Below are 8,913 nucleotides of genomic sequence, written 5' to 3'. Positions count from 1 at the left end.
GTTTTAAAGGTCTGTTCCATGCTGAATTAAAATAGTAATCATGTTGATACTACTATTTATTTATTTATTAAACATTTATATTCTAACTGCTGTGTTGGCAGAAGCTGGGGCTAACAGCGGGGGCTCACTCTGCTCCTTGGATTCGAACCTGTGACCTTTTGGTCCGCAAGTTCAGCAGCTCAATACTTTTAACACACTGTGCCACCAGTGGGATATAAAATAATTATAAATATACCCAAACAATAAACATTAAACATTTAAATAATTAAACATTAAAATCTGTTAAAGGTAAAGGTTTCCCCTGACGTTAAGTCCAGTTGTGTCCAACTCTGGGGGTTGGTGCTCATCTCCATATCTAAGCCGAAGAGCCGGCATTGTCCACAGACATCTCAAAGGTCATGTGGCTGGCATGACTGCATGGAACGCCGTTACCTTCCCACCGGAGCGGTACCTATTGATCTCACATTTGCATGTTTTCGAACTGCTAGGTTGGCAGAATCTGTTATATCTACTTTAAAATCAGCTGTTTAAACCAACTCAGGACACCATGCTGCTCCGGTCAGCGAAGTAGTTTCCTATTACTGCCTCATTGCCCTGCCCCAAAGGCTTGGTCCCACAGCCAGGTCTTTACCATCTCTCTGAAGGACAGGAGGAGAGGGGGCTGATGTAATGTCACCAGGGAGGGAGTTCTATAGCCAAGGGGCAATCACTGAGAAGTCCTTGACTCTCATCCCCGCAAATCGCGCCTGTGACGGTGGCGGGTCTGAGAGCAGGGCCTCCCTGGAAGACCTTAATCTCCGCAGTGGTTCATAGAGGGAGATGCTTTTGGACAGGTAAGCTGGGCCGGGGCCGTTTAGGGCTTTATAGGCCAAAGCCAGCACTTTGAATTGTGCTTGGTAGCTAACTGGCAGCCAATGGCGCTGACGCAACATAGAAATTATGTGTTCCCTGTACGCCGCCCCTGTTATTAACCTGGTTGCCTCTCATTGGACTATCTGAAGCTTCTGAATGGTTTTCAAAGGCAACCCCACGTAGAGCGCATTGCAGTAGTCTATCCTGGATGTAATGAGAGCATTGACCACTGTGGCCAAGTCTGACTTCCCATGGTGTGGGCGCAACTGGCGCACAAGTTTAGAGCATGGAAAGTTACTGTTAAAAAGTAATTAGTTACAATTCCCATTCCAAGACTCAGAAGACAGTGTGTTATCAATGTAGTCACTTTTACAAATTGCCTTTTCCCCCCAAATGTTATTTTTTAATGGTTCTTATTTTAAAATCTGATTGATGTAAACCACTGGCCTGTGGTATAAAATAAACTCACCTATACCTCTGATGATAGCCATGTATATACAATGAAAATGGAGTCGGTTTGTTTTGCTTCTGCTCTAGAGACTAGAACACAAAACAATGGATTAAAATGAACAAAGATTCCACCTGAACATTAGGAAGAACTTCCAGACGGTTAGAGCTGTTCAGCAGTGGAACTCTCGGCCTCAGAGTGTGGTGGAAGCTCCTTCTCTGGAGGTTTTTAAGTTGAGACTGGATGGCCATCTGTAAGGAGTGCTTTGATTATGTGTTTCTGCGTGGCAAGGAGTTGGATTAGAAAGTCTTCCAAGACTTTCCTTGACTGAATCCATCCAATTATATACAGTAGAGTCTCACTTATCCAACCTTCGCTTATCCAACATTCTGTATTATCCAATACAGTCTGCCTTTTAGTAGACAATGTTTTTGTAGTCGATGTTTTCAATAGATTGCAATGTTTTGGTGCTAAATTTGTAAATACAGTAATTACTACATAACATTACTGTCTATTGAACTGCTTTTTCTGTAAGTTTGTTGTAAAACATGATGTTTTGGTGCTTAATTTGTAAAATCATAACATAATTTGATGTTTAATAGGCTTTTCCTTAATCCCTCCTTATTATCCAACATTTTCGCTTATCCAACCTTCTGCCTGCCTATTTTATGTTGGATAAGCGAGACTCTACTGTAGTAATCTTTCGCTTTTTCCTACTTTCTTCGTCTTTCCCAGACTCTTCCATTAGGTCACATCCTACAACCTCTGTTTAGTCATCTGGGCCTCTAGGGAGAATTGGAGCCAGCTGTGCTTTACAATCCATACATTTGTCTCTTTTAGTGTTTCTTATCTGTACAACTCTTTTACAACATCATATTTCAAATGCGTTGATCGTTATTGCTGTTGGCTTTCTTCATTGTCCAGCTTTTACACTCATACATACCTATCCCTAGAAATTAATAAAGACATTTGTACTGTATCACTTCAAAAAATATTATGTAATTGGGATTATAGAGCAAGGTATCAGCTACAAAACCTACTTTTCAGATCTTAGATCTGAGCTCTGTTTCAAACTTGGCAGTGGTTATCTCAAGTTGCACGGTGCCCAGCCTTTGATCACGGTTTGCAAAGTACAGGATGATTTTACAAAAAGCAGCCCCTCTGATGTAGGAGGCCGGGTTTGAATAACTTGCTATGGTTCAGCAGCAAAGGCTTTTCTGTGAGAGCACCATACTTTGCAGAACAGTTGTGTTGCAAGACAAAACAATGGAAAATCAGTTTCTTGGCTAAGGAACTCGGCTATTAAGTCCTTTGTTTCGATCCAACAATGTATTTCCAAATATTTCAAACCAGAAAGGTGGGGAAATACCAATGAAGATCATACCAGACATAAGAAATAAGATGTTGCCAGACAGCTGGGAAAGTTCCTCCTCCAAAGTAACTTATTTTTGTTACTTTCCATAGTGTTTGAAAAGTAATAAACTGATTCATAATTGCAACGTTCAAACATACTGTACCTCAAGCAGACAAGAGTTTTTTCCCCCATCCTGGACTTTCCACAGATACATAAACCTCACTTACAGTAGAGTCTCACTTATCCAACATAAACGGGCCAGCAGAACATTGGATAAGTGAAAATGTTGGATAATAAGGAGGGATTAAGGAAAAGCCTATTAAATGGCAAGTTACATTATGATTTTGCAAATTAAGCACCAAAACATCATGTTTTACAACAAATCAGCAGGAAAAAGCAGTTCAATGCACTGTAACGTTATGTAGTAATTACTGTATTTACCAAATTATCACCGAAACATCACAATGTATTGAAAACATTGACTACAAAAATATTGACTATTAAAAGGCAGACTGTGTTGGATAATACAGAACGTTGGATAAGTGAAGGTTGGATAACCGAGACTCTACTGTACTTAGTTTCCAACAGACCCCTCAACCTCTGAGGATGCCTGCCATAGATGTGGGCAAAACGTCAGGAGAGAATGCTTCTGGAACATAGCCATACAGTCTGGAAAACTCACAACAACTCAGTGATTCATAACTCTTAACATTTGTTACATTGCTTGATATTTTCCAGTTGCATTTCGTTTCTTGAGGATAGATCGATGACTAACTTAAAGTTTTGGTTTTTTTTTTCATGTCAGGAGCAACCGGAGTTGCTTCTGGAGTGAGAGAATTGGCCGTTTGCAAGGATGTTGCCCAGGGGACGCCCGGATGTTTTGATGTTTTACCATCCTTGTGGGAGGCTTCTCTTATGTCCCCGCATGGAGCTGGAGCTGATAGAGGGAGCTCATCTGCGCTCTCCCCGGGTGGGGTTCGAACCTGGCAGCTTTCAGGTCAGCAACCCAACCTTCAAGTCACGAGGCTTTTATCCCCTAGGCCACCGGAGGCTCCAACTTAAAGTTGAAGTAGAGCCATCATGGTCTAGTGTGGGCATGGGCAAATTTTGGCCCTCCAGGTGTTTTGGACTTCAACTCACACAATTCCTAACAGCTGGTAGGCTGCTAGGAATTGTGGGAGTTGAAGTCCAAAACACCTGGAGTTGAAGTCCAAGGAAAGAATGTTTCTGGAACATGGCCATACAGCCTGGAAAACTCACATCAATCCAGTGATTCCGGCCATGAAAGCCAGTCTGGACCATGGTATTATTATTATTATTATTATTATTATTATTATTATTATTATTATTATTATTATTATTATTTCATGTCAAAAGCATTGCATAAACAGATAAGTTTAAAACTGATAAAGGGATCACAAGCTGTTAGATAGATTTAGGTGTGGGATGATGGGAGTTGTACTTCTGCATCATCAGGCTGGCCCCAGGTTTTCAGCTGTAAATAATACAAGGCTATTAACCACCCCTCTTTTGGGAAGTGTGCTTTTAATATGAAGATGCATGAGTCTATTTAAAAAATAAATAATAGTCCAGTATTCTCTAGTCTGCCTTTTGGGGCAGAAACATGGCCTTATTTAGTCTGCTCTGGGGAGAAAATCACCTCCTTTTGGTTGGCTGTGTTCATACCAATCTCAGGCTTTGATTTATGGGAAATCTAGCCTATAACGTTGCAACGCAAAACTGTGTTTGCAGGCTTGAAATCAGCAGGACTCATAACTATATCAGTGCAGGTTATATAGCAGGCATAGGCAAACTTCGGCCCTCCAGGTGTTTTGGACTGCAACTCCCACAATTCCTAACAGCCGGTAGGCTGTTAGGAATTGTGGGAGTTGAAGTCCAAAACACCTGGAGGGCTGAAGTCTGCCCATGCCTGTTATATATACTTTGGGAGACTTTCTAAAATGACGCAGTAGAAATAGGCCGTAGCCTGTCTCATAAAGTGGAGTTAAACTGCATTAATTCTCCAGTGTAGACACACCTTTTGTTCTTCCTTCTTTCCTTCTTTCCTCTTCTCTCTTTGACTGCCTTTGACTTTAATGAACCAGGGGCCCAAACCAGGCTGGTGCTGCCACACTTGCACAACTACACAACCCAGCCCTGCAGGAGCTCAGCATAAGTACACACGCATCACCATTTGGGGCCATTAGTTTGTAACTGGTTGCATGAGGATAATAAACACAGATCAGAGCTGTCAGATATAAATGCTTTGTTCGGTGTCTACTATGTCTGCTTCGGAGACGGAGACAGGGCTTGCCAAGAACACATCACAACTTGGCAGGGCCCTCACGCCTGTCTTGAGAAACAGAAACATAATAAACCCTGCATATTATAATATTTTTGTACAGGGCTCAGTGTACACAAGGATTGCACCCAAACTTAGTCATACATGGAATAGACTCCTCGCGATCAATTTCCCGTCGAGTGCTTCTATACTGCAGAATTAATGCAGTTTGACCTCACTTCAACTGCCATGGCTCAATGCAGTGGAATTGTGGCAGTTGTAGTCTTACTCTGCCAAAGAGTGCAAACTACAAATACTAGGATTCCATAGTATTGAGCCAGGACAGTTAAGGTGGGTGCAAACTGCATTAATTGTACTATCTGGATCAGACATGGGCAAACTTTGACCCTCCAGGGGTTTTGGACTTCAACTCCCACAATTCCTAACAGGCCGCTTAAGCAGCTGAGTGGGAAAAGGAAAGGACCTGAGCCTGTTAGGAATTGTGGGAGTTGAAGTCCAAAACATCTGGAGGGTTGAAGTTTGCCCATGCCTGATCTAAATGCACCCTAAATTTAGATTTGTCTTCAATAAATCTGTTGATTTGTATACACAAAATATAGTATGCCGCCCCTGTTATCACGATTCCATAAACCTGTTGGACTAATGGGTTTGGCTTAAGCTAAATATTGGGAAAATTACCAATCTGACTGCAACTTCCATTGCCCTTAATCTCTGTTGGCATAGTCATGATGACTAGGGGATTCTGGGAACTGGACTCCAAAATTATATTTTTTCCATGTGGTAACTAACAATAGTCCACAGATGTCCAAGGGCGAAGTCAATTTTCCAAAAAAGCTTGCCTGTTGTGGCCGTGACAAGTCACCGGAGTGTTGCCTTGCCAGTTTTCTCTTAAAATTCACACACAAATCTAATGAGATCGGAAGAACTGGTTCCCACAGCAACTGTCAAGAGCTCCGCTGAGAAGCTGTCACTTTACAGGAGGCTAAATTTATTTCGCAATATTATTTTTCCTTCGGTGGCAGTAATTCTGCCTCCATGGGAAACGTGGGCAAAGGCCGTGCCTTCGGAACTGAACAAGGACCTCCGGTTCACAATTTAAGGCCGCTAAGAGAGACACCCCCCCCCCAGTGCTTGAAAAGGGTTGAGCATTATGGCAAAATAAATAAAATGTCCCTAGACTCAAACATGCCACTTTGGCAACAGTTAGCTTAAAATAGTATTTCTTACATTCTCTCGTGGCCAAAGTTCCATAGAAATTCTCCATATGTTGCTGGTCCATACCTCCCATCAATCAAGTGTAGTCAATGGTGAGAAGACCTATAATCATAGGAATACTTATCCAAAGATTCAGTATCCACAGTTACACTTATCCATACTCCAAAAATATTCCTCCCCCCAAAAAGGGTCAGTAGGCATTTCTAGGTCCTCCACTGCTATTGTTGTATGCTTCTGGCCCAAATATATCCACATTATAGAGTTAACTATTTTCTATGCTTTCAGGTATCCAGGGAAAGTCTTAAAATGTATCGCCTACAGTATATGTGTCAAAGCCAAGTCAAATCCAGCCCTTTGTGTCCTTTTATTAATATATGTATATAGGAGTTGTAATCCAGTTGCTGGATTATAACTCCTATATTCGTTGTCATTCAACATCATGACATTGAGCTGATGGGAATTGTGATACAGTAATGTCTGGAAGGATGCAGTTTGTTCTTTTTTAGTCAGAATAGGTAAAGGTTTTCCTCTGACATTGTCTAGTCATATCCTACTCTGGGGGTTGGTGCTCATCTCAATTTCTAAGCCAAAGAGTCAGCGTTGTCCGTAGACACCTCCAAGGTCACGTGGCCGGTATGACTGCATGGAGTGCAGTTTACCTTCCCACCAGAGCGGTACCTATTGATCTACTCACATTTGCATGCTTTCAAACTGCTAGGTTGGCAGAAGTTGGGGCTAACAGCCCCCGGATTTGAACCACTGACCTTTCACTAAGCAAGTTCAGCAGCTCAACGGTTTAATTTGTTGCGCCACTGGGGACTCTAGTCAGAATAGTTGGGTTTAAATGTAGATACAAGGCTTGTGGAGCTGATGTCTGACGTTACAATATCCTTTAAACTTTCCACAACCTCAGAGCTACAAGTGGTGTTGTGTTGCAATTCCCATTATTCCCAGTTTGCATGGCGGATAATCAAAAGTGACAGCTGGGGATCCAAATTATGCAAAAACTAAACAATACTGACCACTGTGTCAAACAACATATGGTTAGCCCTCTGCATCCACGGGTTCGCCATTCATTGATTCAATTGCCCTTTGAAGACAACCATAACAAAATTGAATTGTGTGTGTATCTGTGCCTTCAGGTCCCTTGTTGATATATGGTGGCCGCATGAATTTCATAGAGTTTTCCTGGTCAAGGAATACTCAGAGGTAGTTTTGTCAGTTCTTTCCTCTGAAATTTGGCCTACAGCATCTGGTATTTTGTTTGTCATCCATCCAAGTACCAGCCAGAGCTGATTCTGCTTAGATCTAATGAGAGCTGGTGCCTTCAAGCCACTGGGCTATATTTTGTTCTTGCCTAATCCAGCATTTTGTTTGCATGGTGGTCAACTAAAGGCCTTTGCTCACTACATGGTAACTCAGGCATGGACAAACTTCGGCTCTCCAGAGGTTTTGGACTTTCAACTCCCACCATTCCTAACAGCCTCAGGTCCTTTCCTTTTCCCTTTTTGCTTAAGCGGCTGAGGCGGAAAAGGAAGGGGCCTGAGGCTGTTAGGAATTGTGGGAGTTGAAAGTCCAAAACACCCGTAGGGCCGAAGTTTGCCCATGCCTGTGATAGCTCTATGATTCCACTTTAATCATGGTATGCTATCTTGGGACCTCTTCCAGGAGAAAGACAAGACTATAAATACATAAAATAAGAATAAAAATAAAATTGTCACAGTTCCATCTCATGGAATCCCGGGGTTTGCAATTTAGTATTTCAGCAGGTTACAGACTGAAAGCAAATTGTCACTGTCAGTAGTTACCAATTGAAAGTCTACAACAAGGAAGAAGAAACATGGATGAAAGGAATAAACATATGCTAGAACAAAATTATGGTTGTTTGATATTGAATGCCAGACCCAACATGGTTCGTGTTTGGACTAGGATTCTGGGAGACCAGGTTAGGAATCCGTGCTTGGTCATGAAAACCTACTGGATGATTTTGAACATGACACACTCTCTCTGAGTCCCATTCAATTCTCTTGGTGCTCTCAATGCTTTTGGAGGGCTTCCTCCTCCACATTTAATGTAATTCCACCTCACATGCAACTTACAGTTTTGCTTACTTGCAGGATTGGTGGAGTTGCAGTCTATCTCACCTGGAAGACCTTCAGTTGGAGAAGGCTTGACCTAGAAGGCATCTACACTGTAGAATGAATGCCACTAGATCTCACTTCAAGTGCCACAGTTCAATGCTGTGGAATTCTGGGATTTGTAGTTTGGTGAGGAACCAATCTCCTTTGGCGGAGACGGCCATAAACAACAGCACACATGGTTCTATAATACTGAGCTGTAGCACTCAAAGTAGTGTCAAACTGCGTTACTTCTACAGTGTTTGTAGATGCATCCCTAGAGCCTCTGAAGAACATTACCTGATTGAGATGAGCTGAGACGATCCAACTAGATCTTGTTGATAATGACGAGTTAATGAACTCAGATGTTATTCACCAGCACTGTTCTTAATCTCCTCCAAAACACTCAGCAACGGCTTTTAATTCCAGAAGTCCATCCCAAATCCTGTTAATTTACATCAGTAATGTTTTTAGTTAATGTGGGACTTCTCTCACTGAAAAACCAGGTGTTCTGCGTAAGGGGCCCTACATTATAGTGCCCTCTAGTGCTGAATTAAACTAACACATCGAGAATTCATCATCCCTAGAGATGTATGTACAGGTAGCTAGATTAAGTCAGCCTAGT

Source organism: Anolis carolinensis, chromosome 1, assembly GCF_035594765.1.
Source record: "Anolis carolinensis isolate JA03-04 chromosome 1, rAnoCar3.1.pri, whole genome shotgun sequence".
NCBI lineage: Eukaryota > Metazoa > Chordata > Lepidosauria > Squamata > Dactyloidae > Anolis > Anolis carolinensis.
The sequence above is the reverse complement of the archived record's forward strand: the minus strand, read 5'-3'. Positions refer to the sequence as shown.